Raw genomic sequence first — 25,328 nt, forward strand, 5'->3', positions numbered from 1 at the left:
AGTTGGCAAAATGTATGCTATGTGAACCACACCCGAAAATGGCAATTAAAAAAATACTCACCTATCCTAACAGGCGGGACAAAAGTCGTAGTAATTCGTGCGTAAAGGTCGATAAATTCACCCAGCTGTCTCCATCTGACCGGCTCGAGACAAACTGAGGGTCGTGCATGTCATCACTTTTGGTTTGATCCCTGGTCGAAGACAGGACCTCCCCCTCGTTTTTCCGGCCATATTGGTACGGTCCAACAACACCCGACATGTCAAATGGCATCATTCTTTTTCTTGGTCTTATCTGTTAAAGAAATAATTGAATAAAAATTGCTCTGATTAATATTCTTCTTACAGGATGGTTGATTCAGAAATAGTCTGACTGTGAAAAAATATTAAGTGGTCTCAATAAGACTGTTCAAGGCAAAATGTTCACACTGACTTAAATTATGTTTCAATTTCTGAAATTTACATGCACTCAAACATTTACATTCAATTTAATTTATAAAATGATCATATCCCAAACACCAGGTTTCCGATTGCTCGTTGAAAACTTTACCCAATTCCAAATTTATGGCCTTATCTTGCCCTCTACTGGACAAATCGGAGAGTGCATTTTAATTTCCTCTGGACAGAGAAGTACGTGCATCCACGTTAGTATTGTACGTGCAGTTGCAACAAAATGTACTGTAAGCCCTCTGTGAACCGACTAGATTTGTGCATAAAATTTTCCCAATATGTAATCTATAATTTGAAGTCTCGACAATAGATAAACAGTCTGCTTGAACTTATACTGCTTAAAGTTAAACCACAATAAAAATGTGTATATGTTTTACTGGACATACCATGTAAACCATTTACAGTACAGGGTGGGAAAGAATGTGAATGTCAAAGCTAATGATTTCTTCAAGACTTAATTTGAGGCAACCCAGTTTCCAAAAAGTGTGACATGTTCGGAGGTATATTCTCAAATAGATCTTGTTTCCTTCATCCCACATCCATCAGAAATGCTTCATCTATCTGCAGTTATTATGATTTCACTCAGTCATGCATATATAATAATGAGAAATTTCCACAAAGGGAGCATTTATTTCTACAGAGAACCCCCCTCCCAGTTAGCGTTTACATTTCATAGCAGGGAAGCTCATACTTCATCCTCTCCGCAGCCCCAACTGGGCAGTCCCAATCTGTGCGGTGGCGTAGCCTTGCCACGGCAACACAGCATCCCCTGATGGGAGAACAGGTGTTGGACAGGGTCCAGTGGAGCAGAGACGAGTGGACCACCATCATATATCACATGGACTGAACTCCTCTGGCCGGAGGGAGACTGACCCACTCATTTAATAAACAATGGCTCTGAGGATATTACAAAATTACAACTCACAATCTATTTGTTTCGATGCTATAGTAATGGCTTTCTCTTTTATTTGTTAAAATTTTTAGAAATGGAGTTTTATTTAGTAAAAAAGCAGTGATTTGGCACCACAGTGGTCGCAAGGAACTCAAATATGTAAAGTGAGTTTAGGAATTTCATTCAGACAAAAGTAGTGCTTTCCTGCCATCTCGTGGATCCTACAGGCAATTACAAAGTTTTAAAGCAATTTCACTGATGTATAAAATGAAGTTGCATGTAGAGAAAACTCACTTTTTTTTGCAGCATAAAGAAATCAGAATTTGACTGACAACCTGGAACAGAAGAGGAAAATCATAATCATATTTTCAGACCATCACCATTATTTTTTTCAATTTAACCACAAACCTGTGTTCTAATGAATGGATGAAATAAAGACAGATGTTCCCTTGCCATGAGCCATTTTGCTGTCCTGACTCAAACTATGTGAAAATGGTTTATTGGGTTAGGGAGAACATTTATTCAAAGCCCTTTACAGCTGTTTTCACAGACAAAACGATACCAGGTATGACGATTTGCTAAGTCGCAGAGGAGCCATATTGGCCAAGGCGAGGCTTGTAGTTCCGCTTAATGGCTCGAATATAATATTTTATGTCCCGTTGATATAGCCACAGTGCTTAACTCGGGATGTAAAAAATAGTCAGGCCCATTCATTTGAGTAGAAATACTACACTTTGCTTGAGGACACAGACGATGCCACAAAGGTAAAATGTGTCAATTTGAATGTGAGAGGAAAGGTATTTCGGCTTTAGACATAATGACGGCACAGGCCGTTTGGTTGAAAGTAATGGTAGCTTTATTGTCAAGTCTGTCATGATCATTATTTTACACACTGGACTTGTACTTGTCCACACACACTCAGACATACACACACAACAGCCACTGACATACAGTAAATGCATATCCAAAGTCATCACTCCCATTTGAAAAAAGGCCTCATTTGAGTTAAGCAATAAAACCTTTAATCATTTTATTACCAAAAGAGTATTTAACAAGTGGGTAATGAAACGCCAAAGGCAGGTGAGCCGATTTTAACCTTCATAGAAGGAAGCCATGTATCACATGTTGCCCCCGAGGCATGATGGGACACAAATGTCATCCTCCATTATCCAGCACACCTGAAGTGTGGCGTGGCACGCGTGGCAGGCGGGCGTTTCGCTTTGCGAGGCGAAGCTGACGGGGGAAAATTAGAGGGAATTCAATTAATGGATGTTTTTTACGCACCAGGGAGAGGGCACAGCTGCATGCGCACACACACACACGCACGCACGGAGGCACGCACGTATGCACATTTGAACCAATGCAACATTCGTGGTTGTGATGGAACATGGGTCCAGTTATGCATTATCCCACCAGATGGTGATGTTTCTCTTTCTGGTTAACAGTTGCAGTGCAGTGAGACAGTTGTAGCATTACTGTATGTAACCTCTCTGATCATAATCTCTGTTTACAAGCTGCAAAATGCTATTTGAATGCTTATTTATGGTGGGCACATAACGTTGATGCAGAATTTTTTTGGGCGGGCCAAATATAATTACACTATGGCCCATATTTGGCCAGAGTTTGACACCCCTGCTCTACACCACCATGATGTACTGTAGTAGTAGGCTGATACACATTCAACGTAACATTTTTAGTGATAGGAAAATGAAGCTTCAAATATGCTTCATGAATTAGTTGTATTTTTTGTTTCCTCCGGATGACACTGTTGGTTTGAACAAAATAATTTAAGGAATGGCAAGTCAGTATGCTTTTAGCCCAATGTCGAACAGAGTGCCCTCTAGAGGAGTGGAAAAATACCACAACTGGTTTATGAAGTAAATTTGAAGCTTCATTTCCCATCACTACATTTATTTCTCATGTGGTGCACCATTTTTATCAATAGGGAAACTGAATGCCTTTTTATTCTTGCTATTTCCCTGTGGGACAATTAAGGAGAAAATGAGGGTGAAACTGTCAGTCTGTCTCCATATAAGAAACATATCTGACTACCTGGCTGCATATAATGTGTGCAGTATTTAGCCAACAGAGAATGAAAACAGCGGTGCATTAGTTACAAAAAAGCAATCGCCAAGTAGTTATGTGAGGAGAAATAGAGCCTTGAACACAGCAACATACATTACCCCAAACAATTTATGTGACACATGGGAATAATTTATGGAGGATAACAAAAATATTCTATTTTTAATAACAAGCTTCTGTGGCACTTATAGAGGAACTGCCCCCCAAAGTTAATTGAAAAGTGTCCTGGTGTTCATTTGCATAAAAAACACATTTAAAAGGTGAAAAATTATAAATAAATATGCGTCCACCTGTGAAATATGGCTTTTGGCCTGCTGGTCATTTATAACTTTGCCTTTAATTACGTGACAGGCCGGGCTTGTGCGGCTCTAATGAGAGGCTGGAGTGATGGAGAGGAAACAGTGAGACAGACACCGGGCTGCGGGTCATTTTGTGCATGGGCGTGCTCATCCTGCAACATACACTGACATTCGCGGGCCACTCGTATGGACACTTTGGCGTAGTAACACTTTGCTTAGTGGCATATTAGTGGCATCGTGAGCAGCCATTTAGGCATGTCACAGATGTTATGAAAGAAGTTCAAAGTGTTTTCAAATGTGAAATACAAAAAAGGTAAATCGGTCTTCGGGGTATGAAAGAGAGTTAAACAAAAGACTAGCAGGGGATATATGACTCCCCCACCTTCCTCTCTCCCTCCATCTCTGCTTCCCTTCTATGCATAAAGAAAACAGATTGTGTTGCCCTGCAGGTACAAGATTCACTTTCACTTCCTCTCTCCTCGTCTCCTTGTTTAACCCTCCGTTTGGGGAGGGAGGGAGGATGGTTGGTCACGAGCTCACTAAGTCCTACTATAAGTAGAAGAAGGCCATATTTCACCCCCCCAAGAAATATTACAAGACAGACAAGCAAGCAGGGGCTAATCCCCGGGATGAAATTAGCAAACTGCGGGGTTAGCGGCAAGAAGGGAAGAGGAATAGAAAGAGGGCGGCGAGAGTGGGTGTGTTGGGGGTACGTGGCTGAGCCCTGCCAGAGGCAACTTGTCCACGGGGATAATTACAAGAAGCTCCTGGGATCTGTCTGTCCTTCTATCTGTCTGTCTCTGTGGGTTGGCCTTCTTTTTTTGATGGCTCTATTTTCAACAAGGGGGTCCACACTTCTCCCCTTTAATGTGTATGTGTGTGTGTGTGTGTCCTTCCCTTTTGTGTCTCCTGTGCTTCAGTTACATACTAGTAAAAGCTATTAAAATTGAAATTGTTCCAGGGGCAGCGAGCGGGCTGGGGAGGGAAGTGACACACTCCACTGTTATATTGTGTGTGTGTGTGTGTGTGTGTGTGTGTGTGTGTGTGTGTGTGTGTGTGTGTGTGTGTGTGCCTATAGACCCACAGGCAGGCCACACTTCCAAGTCCTCATATAGAAACATCAAAAATTCTACCTCAACATTCAGTTTTAAAACATTCTATATTCTCCAGTCTTGACACTAAAAAGTTCAAAACAAAAACTACTTTTGTGTAATGTCATCTGCCAAATAGGACGTAAAAGTATTTTAAAACAGATTAGGTGATTACATTACGTAAACGTAAGATCCCTGTGCAGTGGTCATTGAGCTTTGGCCAGCATACTGACATTTCTCCGGGGGAAAGCTATGACTTTGACTTTTGTGCACATGAAATGAAGAATGGCATGGGGCACAGTCATTCATCACTTTTCCAAAGCAAACAAATTCTACAAGCAAGTGTTCACAAAACTAAAGCTTTGAGTAACTTCAACTTTAACAACACACATTTTAGCCATTTTATGCATCTCCACTAGCAAGGGTTCAAAAGTCTAATTTGAGGCTCAATAAAGGTTGGGGAACACTACTCTGAAGTTGGTAGTCATCAATCACTTTAGATATTTTTATTTTAATCGTCATTCGTCTACTGCTCAAAAACAGGCCACTTAATAGTTCAAAAAGGTCTTTGTGTCGGTTTCTGAGGCTTTTTCGTTTTAAACATGCAAAGCGGATGATGCCCTGTAGATGGCGCTCTCTACCAGCACATCACACCAAACATGGAGCCGCAGCGCACATGAAATCACTGTGTATGTGAGAAACGGAAAAACAGAGGCAGAAAGATGGGAGAGTACCTGATGCTCCACAGCCATCTAATGACCGTCCTTTCTTTGTCTTTGAGCTCATGGCAGACAAGTCATCCAGCAGCACCACCGCAACTGCCACACATCAAGTGACGAAAGCACAGTGGCTCATTGTTGACATGATGACAAAATAAAATAAATAAAAAATCCAATCACTTATTTGCTCCACTTGAAGCTGACATTTAAACTTAATTTGACTTCATGCATGTGCAAGCAAATTAAACACATTGGATTTTGTGATACTGTGAAGACGTGGAATGTGCTTTTTGCTGTAACCATGCACTAATGAGGCAGCATTTAAAAAATAAAAAGATGCGGGACTATAAAAAGCTGTAATAAGAGATAAATACGGGACAGGTGGCGTATTAGTCTCATTGAACTGCGTGTGACGATCAAACGTAGTCAAGGTCACGTGAGTAATGAGCCTGGTAACATGAAGCAGCTGCGTGGCATTTTTACATATAATTACATGATAATTACGAAGGTATTACATAATTATTATTTATGGATTTGTTTTTGTCTCATCAAGCCACACATGGCAATGAAGATATTTACTGAGGTTACGCAAGAAGTTTTTTGTTCATGATTCAGCATTTATAAATTAAACATTTTGGTACCTCCTGCAATTAATTAACCTACATTGAAAGTATTCATATTGAATTATTTTTGTGCGCCTTTTACTGTGACTCCAGTCTAAAAATAAAACATTAAACAAGGAGATCAAATAATATGCACACGTGATTCAACCTACAGAAGGTAAAGTGTTTAAATCTAAGTATAGAAAACACAGGTATTAAATATAGAAAAAGTAAGAAAGAGAACTAAATATCTCTATTATAAAAAACATTGTTAATGTTTGTTTAAGTTGTTTTAAGTAAATATAGCTCTTGTGTGTCTTTACTTTAAATTGTAATAGAACACAGTCTAACCAAATCACATAATTAAATGTTTTGATGTAATCAAACATGGTTCCTAAACCATTTTATTCTTCACATTTGGTTAAAAAGAAAATCCAAGTGATAATATATGATAATATTTCAGTTTGCTTGATGAAATATTTCAGGAGCATATGCGGACTTGTTAGCAGTGCACTTTTAATTTAATACATGCATGAACATGAGGACATGTCTTGCCCTTCATATAGGCCGACTGTATTTAAAAAAAAAATGCCCTTGACAATGACTCAGCCTCTCTGAATTAAATTTTTTTCAACTTTAACATGCTTTTTGTCTTGGTGCTGTTTTGTTAAGAGCAAGGACCTAAGGTGTTTATTTTTAATCATGTGTAAATTGTGACTAAGAAAGAGTAGCTTGCTTTCCACAAAAAAAATCATATTTTAATGTACCCGTAGGAGACACAGAGCTGGTGCACACTTCCCACATCGATTTGCATTTGAACCTTCATGGCGATCACTGCGCAAGAGCTTCAATTAGAAAACGGGCACCATGCTGGGAGTGAATTGCTTTGCTCAAGAACACGATACAGCAAGGAAAATACATATTCTGAGCATTTCACTGTTACAGTTCTATTGAGTCTGTCATGTTAGAATCAACATGTGTGTAACAGATTGCTTTGTCAAAATAAGAACATGATCAATAAAAACTGTGCCCCTGATAATGTATAAAATAAAAATGAGCTTTTTCATGGGAGTTTGAAATATTTGATTGTTTTCTTGTGCACAAAAATCTTTTTCGGGGGAACCATTATGTTAAAACCATTTGAAAATATTTAGCTAGAGTAATACTACTCTTACTAATCGCACCATAACTGGCACTACTAATCATAATAATAACAGGCAATTAAAAAAGTCTATAAATGCAAAATTATTCTTAAAAAACTACAAAGAAATAAATTTTATTAGTATTCTTAGCCATTTTTCACACATCTGTAAGTCCTTGAATGTGATCTTGTTTCCATTCATTTTCAGCACACTTATTTAACCTCATCTAGTACCATTTAACTTTAAAGTGTTTTTAAGACGCACTCTCATGATCTCATCCTGTCTCGCCGCCGGCCACCCTGACTTTGTTGTGTGCGTGTGTGTGTGTGTGTGCAATACTTCCTAATGGTTACAAGTAATGAATAGACCAGCCTTAGGGAGGTCTATATAAACCCATTAGCTTTAATAAAGTCTGAAGGTGTAAAATGACTCTCTGAGGTATTTCACTATACACTTAGTAGTCTCCCCAACCTAATAATACCGGCGTCTCTTCCCAGTATACTATCCCGCTTCCTCTTTTGATTGCATTGTCTGCACAATTATTTTCAATTCAGGCACTTAGAGGACAGTGGTGAGAGGGCGTAAGAGAAATAGAGGGCGCTGTGTTGTCTCTCAGCTGCACGGATGGACAAACAAAGCTGAAAGAGATGAAGACAGGACACGGGAAACTAGGGAGGGTGCTATGACTTCCATACAGTGTGTGAATATGTGTGTGTATGCTCATTTGGCTGCCTCTTAATCCCTGATTCAATTTCCAGCCTTTAAACATGACGAATTACATTCCTGTCCTCACCTAATGCTTTTAACACATCCCTCTAAGAGGCCTTAATCAGGTGAGATGGGCCTCCATGCCCACTGCAGACACACATACATGCAAATGAGTGCAATTACACACACGCATGCACTCACGCACACACGCACACACACACAGACACACACGCACACGCACACACTGATTAGCCTAGCCACAGAGCTAGCCACCCCGGTTAAGCCACCAGGTGGATAATGGGCTGCTTTAGCGCCTTAATTATGCCATAATCTGTTCAGCGCCCCAGCCCCCTGCACAGGAGGACACAGTTAGAGGGGTACGAGTGGAAGTGGGGGTAGAAGGGTGCAGCGGGACCAGGGAGGTGGGACAAGAGAGGAGAACGGGAGCAGAGGAAAAAAAAAAAGCCCAGAGGCACCTTGCTTCGAAAGCTCCCTTCTGCGTTTCTTTTTCTTCCTAAACAACACACACTCCTCCATGTTTCGACCCTGGCGCGTCTCGGGCCCCGCTGCAAGCGTGCACCTGTCACCGCGCACGGCCCTTTGACAAATCACATGAAGGGCAGGCTGAGTTTTGTAGGACGAGACAAAGCTTCAACATATGGCTGCTGTGTGTCCCCAGGTGCTCCTCCCCGTGCTCGCCAGTTCCTACATTTAACATAAGCTGGCTGTCCTTCTGTCTGGCTACTTTCTGTCCACGTGGACATGTTCTGTACATGTAGGCCTGACTCTTGCTTGTAGTCTCCAGTAAATATTCTTTTGACTCATTTCTCATCACCTTGACCTCTCATTTTTCACCCTCCAAGCTATTGATCCACAATTTCATTTCTTGATGATATTGCCTTGTTTTTTTAGTTTAATAGAGTGGGATGACTAAAAGTCAAGTTTACAAGTTAACTTCAAACTATACAAACAGAGTTAAAAAATGGGCAGGGTGGAAGCACAAACTATATAATTACAAAGCATTTGAACAGGGGTGTGTAGACTTTTTATATATAGGCTGTAGTGTCAATTAGATGGATGGTAGGTGGACCACTGGACAGACCAAGAAACAGGATTGGCCTTCCAGTTGAAAAGATGTCTTTTTGCAAACTTAAAAAATATTTGCAGGCATGCATGGGGACTAATTTTGGGGCTGGTCTCAGGGGCAGACCGCAGACCCCCGCTGGGAACAGGTGTCAGGCAGGTGTGAACTGCACCAATGTGTGCGTGCCTGAGAGTGAGTGAGTAATGGCGCTATCAACTGGCCTCCACGATCCATCATGCACGTCCCTGGCCTAGCACCTCTATGGCCCAGTGTGCACACCATCATTAAAATAGGCACGGACACACACCCACAATGTTGGATAGACTTTGTTAAACATTAGTGTGAATGAATATATGCAATGGAACCCCCTGAAGTTGTTTGCTGAGGCTTTACCATTTGGTTTTTAATTATTTAGGTACAGTAATATTTATATTACAGGAAAAAAATGAGTTCAACCTGAGAGGATCCACTCCATTTCCTTCCCATGGCACTCCTTTCCCACTGTCTATTGCCTTCATGCAGCAGAAAATTTCTGTTTCCCTATTATGGGGGAGGCTGGTATTATAATTAACAAAACAATAAAAGTTTATTAATGATCATTAAAATGCAAAATAGCAGCAAGAGATGATGGTAGGTGCTAGCAATAAAATAAAAGAAGTGACTCCCTTACTTTTGGAGTCTTAATTAGACATCCATTCATTAATGGATGAGTGTATTTGTGTGTAGGTGTATGTGTGTATATGTGTGTGTGTGTGTACGTGCAAAGGGGAGGATACAAAAAAAATCAATTGATTAGTGGTCCCTAAATAGGCTATCAAAGAGCTGAAGACAAAAAAAAGAAAAGTAATATATTGAGTGCTGCCAGTTTTATCTCCATACTAACTCAGGCAAGAAATAAAAATTGCACTTGGTTGAAAGCCTCAAGCCCTCGATGACACAAACTTAATGTTACACCGCATGACACCAAACCAGTAATTTCACAAGCAAGAGATTTACAATGACAAAGATGATGTAACGTACTCGAAGGTTTTGTAAGATATTGTATGAAAAAAAAAAAAGCACAGTTTCATTTAGTAGAGAACGAACATGAGCCACAGGCAATGGAATGATTTGCTTACCAAAACTGCAAAGCTGTAAAATACCGATGGCCGCACGTGTGTCCCAATGAGACCTTGGGCAAAATAGAAAAAAGTTAAAGTGACTTTTGGGACACATCAATTTTAAGATAAAACAAAAAGCCTGCATCAGTTTGGTCTTTGGTCTCAAGTCTTGCATCATTTGAAATCAGTGATGCATCCAAGCCGCCCTCCTGGAGCTCTATTTAACGGTACACTTTGTTCAAGTTGTCTCACTTCTTCCTCCTACACAAGCACACAGACACATATAAGTACACTTTCACACAGGTACATATATAAATATAGACTGGCTCGATTTATAAAAGTTGGCAGGACCCGGTGCTCTCTCTCAGGGAGGAACTAAGAGAGTTCAAATCATGGCCTAATTACGCTTCTTGTTACACTTCATCTCCCTCCATCCTGCTCTCAGAAAGTAGAGCACACGTTGACATCCTAAACACACTTTTGTTACTTTCCTCAAAACTCAACTTCAAAATACTTGGAGGAAAACACTTTTTGTTAGTGAAACATAGTTAAATGTATGACAGTCGCTTTAATTTCCAAAAGGTTTTGAGGGTCAGCTTAAAAAAAAAGTAATACGATTGACTGGCAAACGATCCCAAAGTCGTTATGTAAACTATAAAACTGACTTTCCCGTTGTGACGGAGAACGAGACGCATGAGAATTGAAACGTCAAAACAACCCGACTCCACTTCTGCTAACGTCAGGTCCAGGCAACATGAACTACAGCCTTTTCCCACAGTGCACTGTCTCCTCCATACATGTGGAAGCTTGTGGACGCGCGCCAGCGTACGCGCATGACACTGACCTACCCTTCAAGAGCTTTGACTTCCACTCAGGCAGCTGGATGAGAGAACGTCTGAGAAAAGACAACACAGAGAGACAGAACGGAAGCAAAAAGTCCACAACAGAGCAAAGAGTGACTAAGTATCAACGTTTCCCCTCCACTTTCATTCATCAGTAAGTTCATTACAGGCCGAACAGCGTGAAACGTGTTGTTCCACGGCGGTGCGCTACTTGACAACGCTTTTATGGACATGTGCTTGTTAACACACACACACACGCACATGCAGAGTGAAGTGTGTGACAATGAAAAGCGCAGTCCGAGCAGCTCTTTTGATGAGAATATGACGGGACATGGAAATGCGATTAGATTCACTTTACAAGCCTCCCTGTGACGACAAATCAAAACAATTGCATGTCGAGCTGATGATATGGCAAAGCGCTCATTGTGTGTGTTTGTGTGTGTGTGTTCTTCATGTTGACGTCTCATTTGAAGCAGCATGATGAAAATGTTGAAGGCCGGTGACTTACTAAGTACTTTAAAAATTAAAAATAAAAACTTTTTGCAACAAACTTCCACCCTAAAATTTAAGGCCAAAAAATAATTAACCACATTAGATGACATCATGCACTTCTAAAAGCAGAAATCGATACCTACATCGACATAAATAAGAGTCTGATCGTCACATAACCTTGAGTGTTTCAACTTGCATGCTTGAGCTCATCCATTACAGCACCAAGACACATTTTATGTTTCTGCACATTCATTTGTAAATTTTCATACATTTGTTGCTAAATTATTTCCAAGATGCTTAGGAGTACAAGTGTGTGTGCATCTTTTCATGAATAAAATATCTCCTCAAATGCTGGCCTGTTTACTCAATGGCAGAAAATGCTTCTTTATTAAGGGAGAGGTCATTTAATTGTAAAAGCTGCACTAATATATTAGTCGTTTTTCACTGATGATAAAAAATATATGCCTGTGCGTACCTATGCATTTGCATTGTGAGCTTATCTTCCGGTGGACATTTTGTTGAAATTAAATAATCTATAAAACATTTTGATTTTTTTTTAATGTTAATTTTGTGATAATTAAAAATAAAAAGTAATAAAGCAGAGGCCGCTATTTGTAATTTAATTCCTCTGTGTGCTCGGAGGAAAGTGAAGTCCCATTTGAGATATTGACGCGCTTCAACCTTGGTTGACACACTTGCGCTTGCACTAGACCCGACCAGACGACGCAAGCTGTAACAGAACTCAATTCAGCGGAAAGCAGCGCTCAGAATAGAGCGCTCATCCCGAGGTCACACACTCGCGCGGGAGCAAGCGCACACACATGCACACACACCTGGCTGCATGTGGCAGGCAGCATACGTGTTGTCTGTATTCATTGTGGACGCTGGCAGCTGATGTTTATTTCCTCTGGTGGTGTGTGGGGGCACAAAATGAACACCGGGATGCAGCAAGGCTTGACACCTGTATACAGGAGAGAAAATATTAGCCACTATTCTGCTCTGGGGAATAATGAGAGGGTTTTAGACTTACAGAGGAACTGAGAGGGTTTTAGATTTTTTTATCTCTTGATGTTGTGATCTTCCTCCAAAACGATGGGTGTATTGCACTGCTGATATTCTGGCTGCTCCAGCCAGACTCTCTCTCTTGTGTGTGCATGTGTGTGTGTGTGTGTTTGTTACAATGGCACTTGGCACTCTTCCCTGGAGCTTCATCCCTGACCTTACGATAACCCTGACACACACTCATGCATGTACACACACACACACAAAAACAGGAAAACAAATGTACAGTAAAAAAAAAACAAAAACAAAACAAGAACATAAAAAGTAAATGATTTTACAAAGTTCCATTCTGTTCATCTTCCATGCACGCACATATGTTACAGGTTAAACACCAACAGGTGTGTGTGTCTGCCATATAGGAGCACCACATATGTTAATTTTTTTTGCATTTTGGGTGATGATAGAAAGTCATTATATGTCAAAAGGGGTCAAATTTGATCCAAACAGTATGTAAGGATGACCGCCCCCCACCCCCCTAAAAGATTCTTCCTGAGCACCTCTGTGCCAAGCAGTCCTGTCAGCACCTCTGTTGTCCACACACAAGCCATGAAGGCAGTTCCAGGCATGTGATGATGATGCCAAGCTGGAATGACACACATGCACACACACACAAACACACACACACACACTTACATACCCATGAATGCATACCCAAGCGTCTCCCCGCAGACGCTCTTAATTAGACTCTACCCGTCCCCCACGTTCCCTGTGGCGGGCCAGACAAAGGAAAGCTCACTCGTTTGGACGTGCAAGTGTGTGTGTGTGTGTGTGTGTGTGGGGGGGGGGGGGGGGGGGGGGGGGCTCACATTGTGTGTTTGTGTTTGAGGGGCCTATCTTTAGCAGATGCTCATATACTGTACATCTCTCCGGTGTGTGTGTGTGTGTGTGCGCGCAGCAGCGGCGGTGCTATCATTAAAGTGTCATTGAGAAGTGGCACCACTTAATTTTAGCATCTCTCTCTCCGGGGGCAGTGAGGGAGACGCAGGAGCCTGAGTGGCGAACGAGAGGGGGAAGAGGTGGAGGAAGAGGATGAGAGGAAAGAGAGAAAGATGAGCAAGTAGACTGATGTAGAGGTTAGATTGGAAGGGTTAAAAGAACGTGCGGCATCAAGGTTTGGGAGAAATGGGGTTGCTAATGATGATGCAGGGTGTTTTCAGGACATAAATTGGACGGGTAGAGGGATGCTGAGAATTTGTTTATGTATGGTACCTTGATGATTGTTTTGCTTTGACTTGCAAGATAAAACTCAAGATTGTTGCAGCGAACTCAATTCACTAAATCACAAGCAACAGTTTGGCACACAGTGAGCAATGCTTTAAGCTGTTTATTGTCACTCACACTCAAAGTTTACTGTCAAACTAAATATGAAAAAGAGAAAGTTGTTTTTAATTTCATTTAATTATTTGTTAATGTTAATTTTAATTATTTTAGTTTTTCATTTCCTTGTACGACAATTTAAATAACTAATATCTGATCACAAAACGGTGCAGCAACAAATGTAAACATAAAAAAATTACAACACTCATAGGCAATTATTCTTTACTATCTGCAAAAAATACTAATATTAATAAAAAATAATTAATTAAAAATATCCAAAATGTGTGATATATATATATATTACCAGAAATGAAATGATTATAATCATAATTATAATTATTATTATTATTTTTGTAATCACACATGTTGCACACTTTTACATGGAAACACATGAATTAACTACACTAATAGACCTCCGCTGAGGCTAATAAAAAGAATGTCTCTCGCTTGCATTTAGCGGAGGTCATAAAGCCTTGTTTAAGGAAACAATTACTCTTTGCAATTGGTTATTCAGCTGCCGTTTATGAAACAAATAATATGAGATATATGACTCACTGTTGTTCCCAACGGAATCCATGCCCAGAGATATCTGGTGGGAAGCAACAATCCCAATGGAAAAGCCAAAACAAACAGTTGGAGATATTCAGTTAGTGAGTAACGGGCTAACAAGGCGAAGGTCTTGCAAATGCAGATATTCTATATGCGAATTAAATCATCCGAACGTTTTTGTTTCCTTTGACCTTGTCATGTCCACTCTCTGTTGTATGTGTGTGTGTCTGTCCGCTCAATGTGTGAGTCAAACGTTTGCGGGTTGTCGAAGTCTTTTATAGGAGCAGGTAGGCACTGGTTACACTCAACATTCTGCTATTTGGATTGTGTCTGGGAGGCTCATGTGTTGTCATAAGGCACTTGTAAAATATTCTTGCCCAGCAGCCGTTCAAGTGTTACTTTTACTGCAGGGACTTTTAAAAAACTCGTTTTGGACTCGCCATTATCACATTTTCACATCTTTTATTTTCCCTCCCGTCATCTGCCTTTCATCACTTTGTCACGGGCCACCGTTCAAGGTCGTTAAGTCCGTCAATAGAGTTTGCTAAGCGGAATAGTATTGTGAAGTCTGTCAAGAGAAAGTACTGCAGTAACACTGATCAGAATTTTTTTCAACTGCAACATTTAAACCCCCCAACTTTTCAAAATAGACAAAATTCACTTTTAAAAAACAAAATTAAAATTACCACTTTGAAATTAAAATAAGGCCTAATTACATTCAGTAAATGACATTCATTTTTGAAGTCATTAAAAATACATATTGCACAATATGACTATAGTTAAATAATTGATGATAAGTTTGGACGAATTACTCATCCAAACATTTTTCTGTCTATTTTAAATCATAAAAACAATGAAAAACTATCTAAGAAAACAATTATTTATTTATTATAGCAGATCAAAATAACATATTTTACCTGCAATCGTCTCGAAGGTTAAAGTTAAGAGTTAATGACCTCATTTTTAAATGTTTGACATTGTTTTAATCTACTGTGAATAAGAAGAAAATATCGCTTTGCATGCATGTTGTCATCTGAAGTTTTAAGAGTGCGTTTATAATAAGACTGTTTGAAAATTAACACGTCGTGACGGCAACACCTGTCCTTTACAAGTACCACTGCACTTTACATCCTTTGTGTGTGTATGTGTGTGTGACTCCGAGTTTGTTCCAGGTAAAATCTGCATAGCAACGTGCACAAATATGAATGAAAACGGACAGTAGAAATGCAAAAGAACCGAGTGGGAACGTGAATAAGGTATGAGAAAGGAGGACGAGAGGGAGTTAGGCCCTCTTCATTTATTGCTCCAGTGGAGAAGAACATGGAGCTCTCTAATGGTGTTGCTGTGGTAATAACAATAAAACCAAGACGCCTCCCCTCAAAAAAAAAAGAAGAAAAAAAAAAAAAAACGCAAAAGGACGTGTTGGGACAGAGAGGGAAAGCATGTCACATGTTTTCTTTTGATTTTGCTATTCAGTCTTTTTCTTGCTCTGCGGCACACCTCACACGTAGGCACACATAGGCACGCACACACCTGTGCACCGTTGGCGCCGCGTGTCCTTGCTCTATGCTTTGTTAGGCAGGGCAGTGGCTCCGCTGTAGTTGCTGTGTCAGGACTTTCTATTGGGGGTGATTAATGTATGGAGATGGACGGCTCCACGGCAAGGCACCTACATGATTATTTTCACTGGACATGTGACAGCTGGGTGTCATCACACTCGCTGAGGCATGGACATCGGACACAGCAATAGGGACACCTGCACTATCTCACTGTAGCAAATATTATGCCTTTATTAAATCATATATTTCCTCATATTGTAGCTTTACTCGATTGCAGAGAGCATCTGGCATAAGCTACGACGTTTATTCTAACATAACTAGTCACTAACATTCTTCCTTACTTTGGCTTTCTCGGCTCAGAGTGTAGTGTATTGTCGGTCAGGTGAGATAGCTCACCTGGAGTGAGTTGAGAGTTGGGAGCTTAATGTAGTGCTTTGGTGCTATCAATTGTGAAACCTTTTTAAAGTGTGTGTGTGTGATTGGGCAATCACGGGAGGATTTTCCCCTTTTATGATCCCTAACCCTAGAGAATAATGAGGTAAGTATGGCTGGATAATCCATAACGTTTTGTGCTGGATACAGCAGGACTTAAAAATTAATTGCTGAGTAATGTATTTTGAATCAACGGGCGATGAAGCATCAGCCCAGGAAACTAAATGTTGTTTAACATTTAGTATTTGGATTATTGACCACTGCCTGGCTTGTGAAGGTCTATGCCTGCAATTTGAGTAGCAGGTTGTGACCCCCTCCCAAAAAACTGCTTTTTAGGCATTTGAGGCATTTATTTTGGCATAATTGAATCAGGCACTTGGAGCTACACTGAATTGTTAATCCAGCCTTATTGGATGGACTATTTGTCACTTAAACACTTAATTGACATTTAACCATTTTCATTCACAGCAGTGCCTTAAAATTCCAAATTCAATTTCAAATCCAGTTATTTAGTAACTTGAAAAACTAACTTCAACAGCAGGCCACAAGACTGAATGAGAGATTGTATTTGGTTCCAAACTGTTTACATCAAACCTACATGGGCAAAGTGTAGGGAACATGACGTATGACAATGGCCGGCTCACATCAATTGTTACTTAATGAGTGCAATTAACAAGGAAAATTTGTGTGCTAACTGTGGACCAAATGGTGTGCCAGCTTGGCATTTCTGCCCACACGGTTGATGAGTGTGTTGTGATGAGGCCACTGAGACAGTAGATAAATTAGCTTTGAAAGTGCAAGATATACTGGAGTGCCCTGTGCGGGTTCATGTAGCAAGTACTAGCGACTACTCACACACACACACGCGCACACACACACACACACACACACGTTAGACGAGAAGCTAAAGCTACCCTCCCTTCTTTCACAGCCAGTGTGCCATCCATCCATCAGACCATCTCAGGGAGCTGCCCGCGGTTCCACTGGCTGGTTTAATTGTTAATGCTAATTGCTATTTATTGGCTCAGATGCAAATGATAGGCCGGCCAAAGTGAAATTTTATGAGGAGCGAACTCCCCCTCTCGCACAAATTGAAAAAGTGAAACAAGAGGAAGTGGGAAATGAGGCGAGAAGAGAGGAGCTTAATGGTGGCTCTTTAATGGAGGAGAGCAAAAAATTAAGACTGATTTAAGACACGCGGCTAAATCCCCCCACCAACACCCCAAATCCTTTGTGATCCCCTCGCTGGGAGACACATTTGGCAATGGAGAGGAGGAGAGGCAAGCAGAAGAGGAATTAGAAGACAATTTAGCCTGAGAAGCTTGTTTTAATAATACACACGGGCACATCTGTCATTGCAGCTTTAACTTGGTTATTTATTTATTTTTTTAATAAGTTTCAAAACTCCTACAAGCCGGAACAGGAATGTCTTAGTATAGTGGTTCACAACCACCGGTCTGCGGGCCATTTTGGTACCCGGATGCACCAATGGGCGCAAAAAAAAACCCCTAAAATAAATAAATAAATAAATAAATAAATAAATAAATAGATAAATAAATAAATAACAAAATAAATAAATAAAATTTTCTAGCTGCAATTTTAATACTCATTTTCACCAAAACTCAGCATCCATGAAGTTTGCTGAATCAGCTGAATTGTTTTGTGTAAGAGTGATTAAAGATAGCAATGGATCAGACATAACCAAATGATGGCAGATAGATGCATGGAAGATTGTATTAGAGGAAAGCATATAGAAGAATGACACCTGGTGGAGGTCAAACAAGAGCCACTTTCTAATACACCCTAAAAGGCAACACACGGTTTGCACTGCACATTATCTTAATGTAGTCCACCTAACGTGCGCATGCATAGGTGTGAGGGTGTCTGCTTTTTTTTTTTTAGGCCGGCTCATTTGTTTTCCATCCATCCACTGCTCCTCCTTCCCAGCATGCCTCGCTCTATCACTCTGTCTGATTGAAGGCCCCTCGCTGCATCCTCAAGGTGCGATCGCCCCTACGCCAATTAAAGACCAATCCAATCGCATCTGAGCGCACGGTGTGTGCGTGTGTGGGTTGTGCGCCATGGTGTGTGTCTGTATGTATATATATGTATGCGCTATATGCATGAGGAAGCACACACCTGTGTGTGCGTCTGTGTGTGTGTGGTTTGGAGGGAGGTTAATGCAGTTAGGGTTATTTCACAGTCCATTAAGAAGCTTATGTTGACCTGCTGACCTGAAAGCCAACAACACAGAATCCATTATCATGACAAAAAGACTGTGTGTGTGTGTGCGCGTGTGTGTGTGCGTGTGTGTGTGTGTGTGTGAGAGAGAGAGAGATTGCAGACTATTTGACAGTGGGCCATAAGAAAAAAATTTCAACAACTGCATCCTGTTTAGGCAGGAAATTGTCGGAATAAAATTTTGCTGGGAATGAACATCTTCATCAATATTGAAATATTGTATGTTGCGGTATGGAAAATGGATGGAAGGATAAACAAAAACAAAAATTTTAATCTGTATAATTTTTGCCTCATGATAAACTCAGAAGGTAAACACTTGTGTATTGTAATGTGAACTTTTCAATTTTAATTAGCAACTTAATTAATTTAGCTCTCTTGATCCTTCACACACACAAATGTACACAGGTGTGTGTCTGTGCTTGTGTGTGTGTGTACACACACTAACTCGGTTATAACAACTCTAGAAGCTGTTTATCAGTGAAGGGCACACAATGCTCTGACGAGAGTACTGTCCAAAAGACACACATACATACACAACTCACTCATATGGATGACGAGGCGCTCTAAATTGTCCTTCACACAACTCTCCCTGCGTATTGACCGCGGGTCTTTTTTTCTCAAGCCGACATTATTGTCAAATTGTTTCTCAAACGAGACACAATTGAAAAGGCGGACAGTTGTTCAATGGCTGGAGTTTGACCATTGATTGCCAATATGGCCGACAATGCCTCTGACGGCTGGGAAAGTGCAACACACACATGCACGCACCTACAGTACACAGGAAGACAGTTGTGTCTATGCATATGCACACTGGTCGCCTTTCATTTAAATATTGCCCCTGTCCCAAAGCATCCTATTACGCGATACAGTGTGATAGCCACAGATCAATGCAAGCCAAGGAGACACTGTGCAGACACACTAAAGTACAAGGTGTGTGTGTGTGTGTAGCCTACAGGCAGATGGTATCTGCAGTCGACGCTTGTTATTCTCTTATATGGTAGATCATTAGCACTATAGGATGGAAAGTAAAACTGCGATAGAATACATTGAAGGTACATGCGAACGTATACGCTCCCCCTGCAGAAATCAGCATATTAAAGCAGCTATTGGTGGACTTTCTGACTGATAAATACACACACACACATGCACATGGAAAAGCTTATGTTCAGGGAAACATTTTAGACATCATTAAGACCACAATAATTCAGAATTCACAAATGTGCATTTTAGCTATAAATATGAGTGCTTGTGATCCCAAGGGCACAGTAGAACCTAGAAGTGGATCATGTAGCAATTATTTCTCCAAGAATGTATTTTAAAAAGTTAAGTAAATTTAGTGAAAAAAACACATAGTCAAAACTTTGAAGACAGGTAAATGTACAAATGTGGAGAAATTTAAACTAATTTCCCAAGTTAAGACAATACTTAATTGTTCCTGCTTAACTTCTTTTTAAAACATGGTAACAATTAAGAATTTTTAAAATGAGATGTGTGAGGCTCATATCTGTAGTTATGACAGGGTTTTACAGCTAAAGGTTTATACTAATTACGTCTTGTCATTAAAACTAGGACAAATCTTTTTTCATTCTTTTTACATTTGAATACAAATCGTGGTTATTGTTTTTAAAACGTTATTTAAAACAATGCTTTTACAGTTAGTACAGGTTTTATGACATAATCAGATAAAAATTATTATTCAATGTATTTCCTAAGGGAAAAATTTGTCAGAAATCCTTTATATTTTATTTTACAATAAGTAGATTAACAGATAGTAGGCGGAAAAGCAATAATAATAATAATAATAATAATAATAATAATAATAATAATAATAATAATAATAATAATTTGGTCCGCCATTGAATTTTTTTTTTAATGGTACTAGTATTATAAATAAACCATGTGAGTGCCTGTTAAAGTGTCCACGTTGCGGTAATGCTTGCCCCGTCTCCTCCTGCGTGTATGTGTGTGTGTTCATTCAGTATCAGAGGGAGTGTGTGTGGCTACAGATTGATGTGTAGCCCCAGCGTTGTGGCTTCAGCTGAGAACGGCCACTCTCCTCTACCTAATGATGCCACATCCATCCTGCAGCGCCATGCACGTAGGTGGGTGTTGCATACACGAGATTACCGTCCTGAGGGGAAGCAGCGGCCTTCTGATCACTCTTTATTTGGCCGGGAGCACGTGTGTGTCCATATGCGTGCGTGTCCGGGGTCCTGCGTGGCCATTAATATTAAATATAGATACCCTTGTCATCCTCTGATCTCATATCCTCCTCTCAGGGAGGAGAGAGGTGAGGAGGGAGGAGGAGGAGGACAGCAGGTGAAATGAAGAGGGAGAGCAGAAGGTTAGAAAGGGGTGACGGATAGTCGAGGCCGCAGGATGAGGGGAAGTTTTAGGGAAGAAAGGACATGCAGAAAAGTTACGGTGAAAGAGCTGTGCTCTGAAACGAGCTTCACATCGACTGTTGTGAAGGAAATTTGGGATAAGAGGGGATGAGGAGAGGACTAGAAGGGTTTTAGGGGTGGGAGGGTGGTCTGCTGATTGATTGTGCAGAGCGCTAGAGACTTGAGGGAAGAGCGTGGCAAAGACAACAGGGGAAGGAATCCATCACGCAGATGCAGGGAAGCCCAGGCACAGGAAGACCGGAAACATCCGAGGTTAGGAAAGGATCAGGAAAGGAGGTTAGGAAAAGATAAAGAAACCCAAAAGGAAGCTAAACGGAATGGACGGACCCAGATGAAGAGAGACAGTGACGGATCGGAACACGTCGGATTGAGATGTGACCGGTGTGATTGAGGGATGAAGAGGAGGAAAAAACAACAGCTTTGACCTGTCATGTGTCCGTAATGAAGGAGACGAGAGAGGAAGACAGCAAAAGGAGGAGTGACACTTTGATTTTCCCAGCCAGGTTGCTCATTCCCATATTCCCTGGCAAGCTCTCACCTGATGGAAAGATGGCAGGAAATCAATAGTCTATGTGCGTAATAGAGTAATGACTCTCACTGTGCGTGTGTGTGTCCCATCCCTAAGCAATCACACACAGCTTAAGCCAGCCCCAAGTGGTCGCCACCACTTTAACTAACAACTTCATTATTGCAGCCACACACACATGCATGCAGTCACACACACACCAACACACCAAATGTCATTCGTGTTGGAAGGAACCTAGTTTCATTAAATATGGCCACATTCACACCTATTGACAACTTTATGTTTATAATAATAATAATACAAATTATTTGTATTGCACTTTTCATAAAAATAATCTCAAAATGCTACAAAAATGGAGGCCATTTTTTTTGCTACTAACACAATCAAATGAACAAAAAAGCACAAGCCAAAAAAAGTATATCATTGCTGAGTAATACAATAACATACTATAAAATAAAGACTTGTTTTTAGTTAATATGATAATTCAATTTGTCCAACAAAGGGTTAGGTGAGTGGCCCTGTGTGTGAGTGTGCCTAATATCCAAAGTGATTCTAAAGTGTTTCCAGTCGTCCCAGTTGTGGGAATTGTGGAAATGTAGTCATCAATGAGTTCTTCTGTACCAAAACATGTTTACCTGGCTGCAAATAGAGAGCGGCTCTGACTAATGGGAAAAACACGTTTGCACCAACAGATGCAGCTTGATACGTGCACCTGACCTGGGCGGTTGGGGAAGCTCCAGCAAGAAAGACTGATGCCCCCCTCCCGCCCCCGTAACGACGCAGCAGAGAGGAAAGAAACATTTTGACAAAAGGTGGCCCGTCGCGGCTCGACGGCAGCGCGGCCTGAGTGGTGGCTCATGGCGGCGGCCCCCTCTGTTTACTAGCGGCTAATTAATTCGCCACATATGCTGGGAACATCTGTCGCCTGTGACCTGCTGGGAGAGCAGAGGACGCACTGCTGTGACCCCCGCACAACCCCCCCACCACCACCACACATACGCACTCATACAGTATGTAAAGGTCTAGTGAATGTACAAAGTTTGATCTGTAATGTGTTTCTAAAGTGTGTTGGCAGTCAGTCAAGGGGTTCATAAACCAACAAGCCTTCAAAATACAAAGTGCCCAGAACGTCTGGACTGTGGGGCAATTGTGAACATCATGGTTCTGTTCTGAAAGTGGAAAAAAATCCCCCAGTGACCTGAAGTGTTCCATTTGTGAAAACATTGGTCTTTGAATCACACAAGCACTTTTGAGTCATTGATGCTAAAGTTTGTGTGTTACTGTCTTCACACACACAATAATATGCACAACATGCATGCATATGTATTCCATCCCAAACTTTCTGTCCAGCTCGCCGTCCTTCATACTGCCCAAACTTGGCCGCAGAAACAAAGTGAACTTGCACAAGTGAGCAAAGCGCAGCACAAGCAGAAAAACTCCCAGCAGCCAATCAGATTCATTACCCTCTGCTATCCCACAATCCCCAGGGGCGCCCATGGAGACAAAGATAAACTCACTCCCTCTCGCGTCCTCAGTCTCCCACCTCTTTCTCTCTCGCGCACACCTTCACCCAAAAGGCAGCTTTGAAAGAACATGATGAAGACTTAAAAAGACCTGATCTGACGTCTTGCTTGCACATACAGAAAGACGGGGGTTGTTACGTACACCAATACATTAGTGTGATTGTTTTTGTTTAAGTATTACTAATATTTTCACACTGTTCCAAATACTACAAGAAAAAGATTAATTCATCATAAAGGTGTGCCCATGTGACAAAGCCAACGGCAAAATTTGTCGAGAGGTTTTCACCTCATCTGTACTTGTTCACCTTTGGGGGGAATCAATTAGATCATTAGAGAGGCTTGCTGAGTTGCCACCTTGGCTGCCACAGGAGGCCTCTCACAAGCACACGTCATCCACCTCACCAGTGGACCAGGAAGTCCTCCGCCGAGTATCGAAGCGTCTCGAGCCGCCAGGCAGCGAGATGGCCCCCACCCCTTCCTTCCAACCTGTCCCTGCTAATTTGGTGAGGAATCAATTAAGGCAGTGTTTGCTGAGTTCTCCTTGCCTTCAGCTCATCTGCTCCTCTCTAATGCAATTGTCCCGTGTGCTGCGTGCAGAGCGGCATAATAAAGTGATAAGGCTAATCAGGTTGGCTGCTCCTCTCCTCTCCCCATACGCACACTACACTTATTCTATTAGATGCGTAATGAGATTCTGCACTCCATCAACACGATGCCACGATGGCTGTGTATGTGTGTGCGTGAAATAGTTGTGTGTTGGAGCCAAAGCCGCTTCTGTTCTCGCCGAGGAAATTTGCTCCATTTACATTCTATCATTAGCTTGAAACAAATGTGCCCTTGAGCTTAGCGCCCCCGTCTCTCTGCGGGCCCGCAAACATTTTACTTTGGCAGGCCATCATAGCGATGTACACACACGCGCTTGGCAATAGCGAGATTCGCTAACACACGCTTTAATAGAACTAACTGACGCGACTATGATCATTAGCTTTGGGATTCATTTCTCGTCATGTAAACAAGCAAATAAGTGGTTTCGCAACCAACGACATCATCTTACTTGTGGCGGATACACAAAGAAATCACAACCTCACTTTTTCATACATCCCACCCTCCTGCACGAGTGCAGGGTGATGGTCGACGAGATGTAGAGGACACAAGGTTCTGTGATGTGTAGAACAGTTCTGGTCAATGGGCCGGATAATGAGTTGCCATAAACAGCGGCAGTCCTCCACTGTCCACCTCAGCTCATTAGCGCGGCTAGCATATGTAATCAGAGTGGCGCTGGGCCGTGTCCTAATGTACTCCACTCAAAGACGGGGCCTGGCCCACAGGGGGGGTCATGAGAAGGTAAAAACGGATCAGTGGACCATCCTCGGGAAGCCTTTTTGATTGCTTCTCAAAGCTGAGAACTCCCTCCGTCCAAGTTAAGAGGCCCGAGAGTTCTTATTAATTACAAGTAAAGTAGACTACTGTGCATACTCAAGATTTCTGTGGCATCTTGATGCAGTAAAAGAGTATGATAAAGGAAAACAAAATCTGTGTTTTTTATTTTTTTAAATTGTCTGTTCTTGTCACCAACCTTTCCCTTCATAGCAGGTTACATACAGACAATTGGTAAAGGCATCCAGGCCGGTTCGGAGGCAGGTTCGAGTGTGGCCTGAGGGTGCCTCCGATGCACTTCGTGACTGCTTCGACACCACTGACTGGGACTTATTTAAGCAGGCAGCCACCTACAACGATTGGACGGACATAGAGGAGTGTACTGACTGTTATCCCTTACATCACAAAGTGCATCGATGATGTGACTTGCTCAAAATCCGTCGTCACTCGCGCGAACTGGAAGCCGTGGCTGACGGGGGCTGTCCTCAGACTGTTGAGGGCCAGGGACAAGGCTTTCAGAGCGGGGGATGAGGCTGGCTTGAGGACAGCGAGGGCCGACCTGTCCCGAGGCATCAAAGAAGCGAAGAAGGCGTTCTCGTGCAAGGTCTCCACCCACTTCAAGGACAGCAAGGACGCACGTAGCCTTTGGCGGGGCATTCAGACCATCACGGACTACAAGCCCGCGCCGAGGAGCTGTGAGGGCGACGTCCGTCTGCTGAACGATCTGAACCGCTTCTTTGCTCGCTTCGACGCCCAGAACAGCACCTGCCCACTGAAGTCCACTCCCCCCCCGCACGAGCAGCCCCTGCGCCTCTCTGCCGACGGTGTGAGGAGGGC

The 25,328-nt window shown here is 41.7% G+C and overlaps 1 protein-coding gene across 1 annotated transcript in view; it reads right to left on the reverse strand.

The window, feature by feature from the left end:
* The window catches only part of greb1 (growth regulating estrogen receptor binding 1), a 51,971-nt gene that overhangs the window by 18,129 nt on the left and 8,514 nt on the right, over positions 1-25,328 (reverse strand). The window contains exons 2-8 of the mRNA XM_068650496.1: positions 12,531-13,145; positions 12,334-12,461; positions 11,011-11,061; positions 10,185-10,237; positions 5,546-5,629; positions 1,634-1,674; positions 62-292 (exon numbers count right to left, since the gene is read on the reverse strand). The gene's annotated coding sequence lies outside the window, so the exon portion shown is untranslated. The remainder of the gene's footprint in view (positions 1-61; positions 293-1,633; positions 1,675-5,545; positions 5,630-10,184; positions 10,238-11,010; positions 11,062-12,333; positions 12,462-12,530; positions 13,146-25,328) is intronic.

This window comes from Syngnathus scovelli, chromosome 4 (assembly GCF_024217435.2).
Source record: "Syngnathus scovelli strain Florida chromosome 4, RoL_Ssco_1.2, whole genome shotgun sequence".
Lineage (NCBI taxonomy): Eukaryota > Metazoa > Chordata > Actinopteri > Syngnathiformes > Syngnathidae > Syngnathus > Syngnathus scovelli.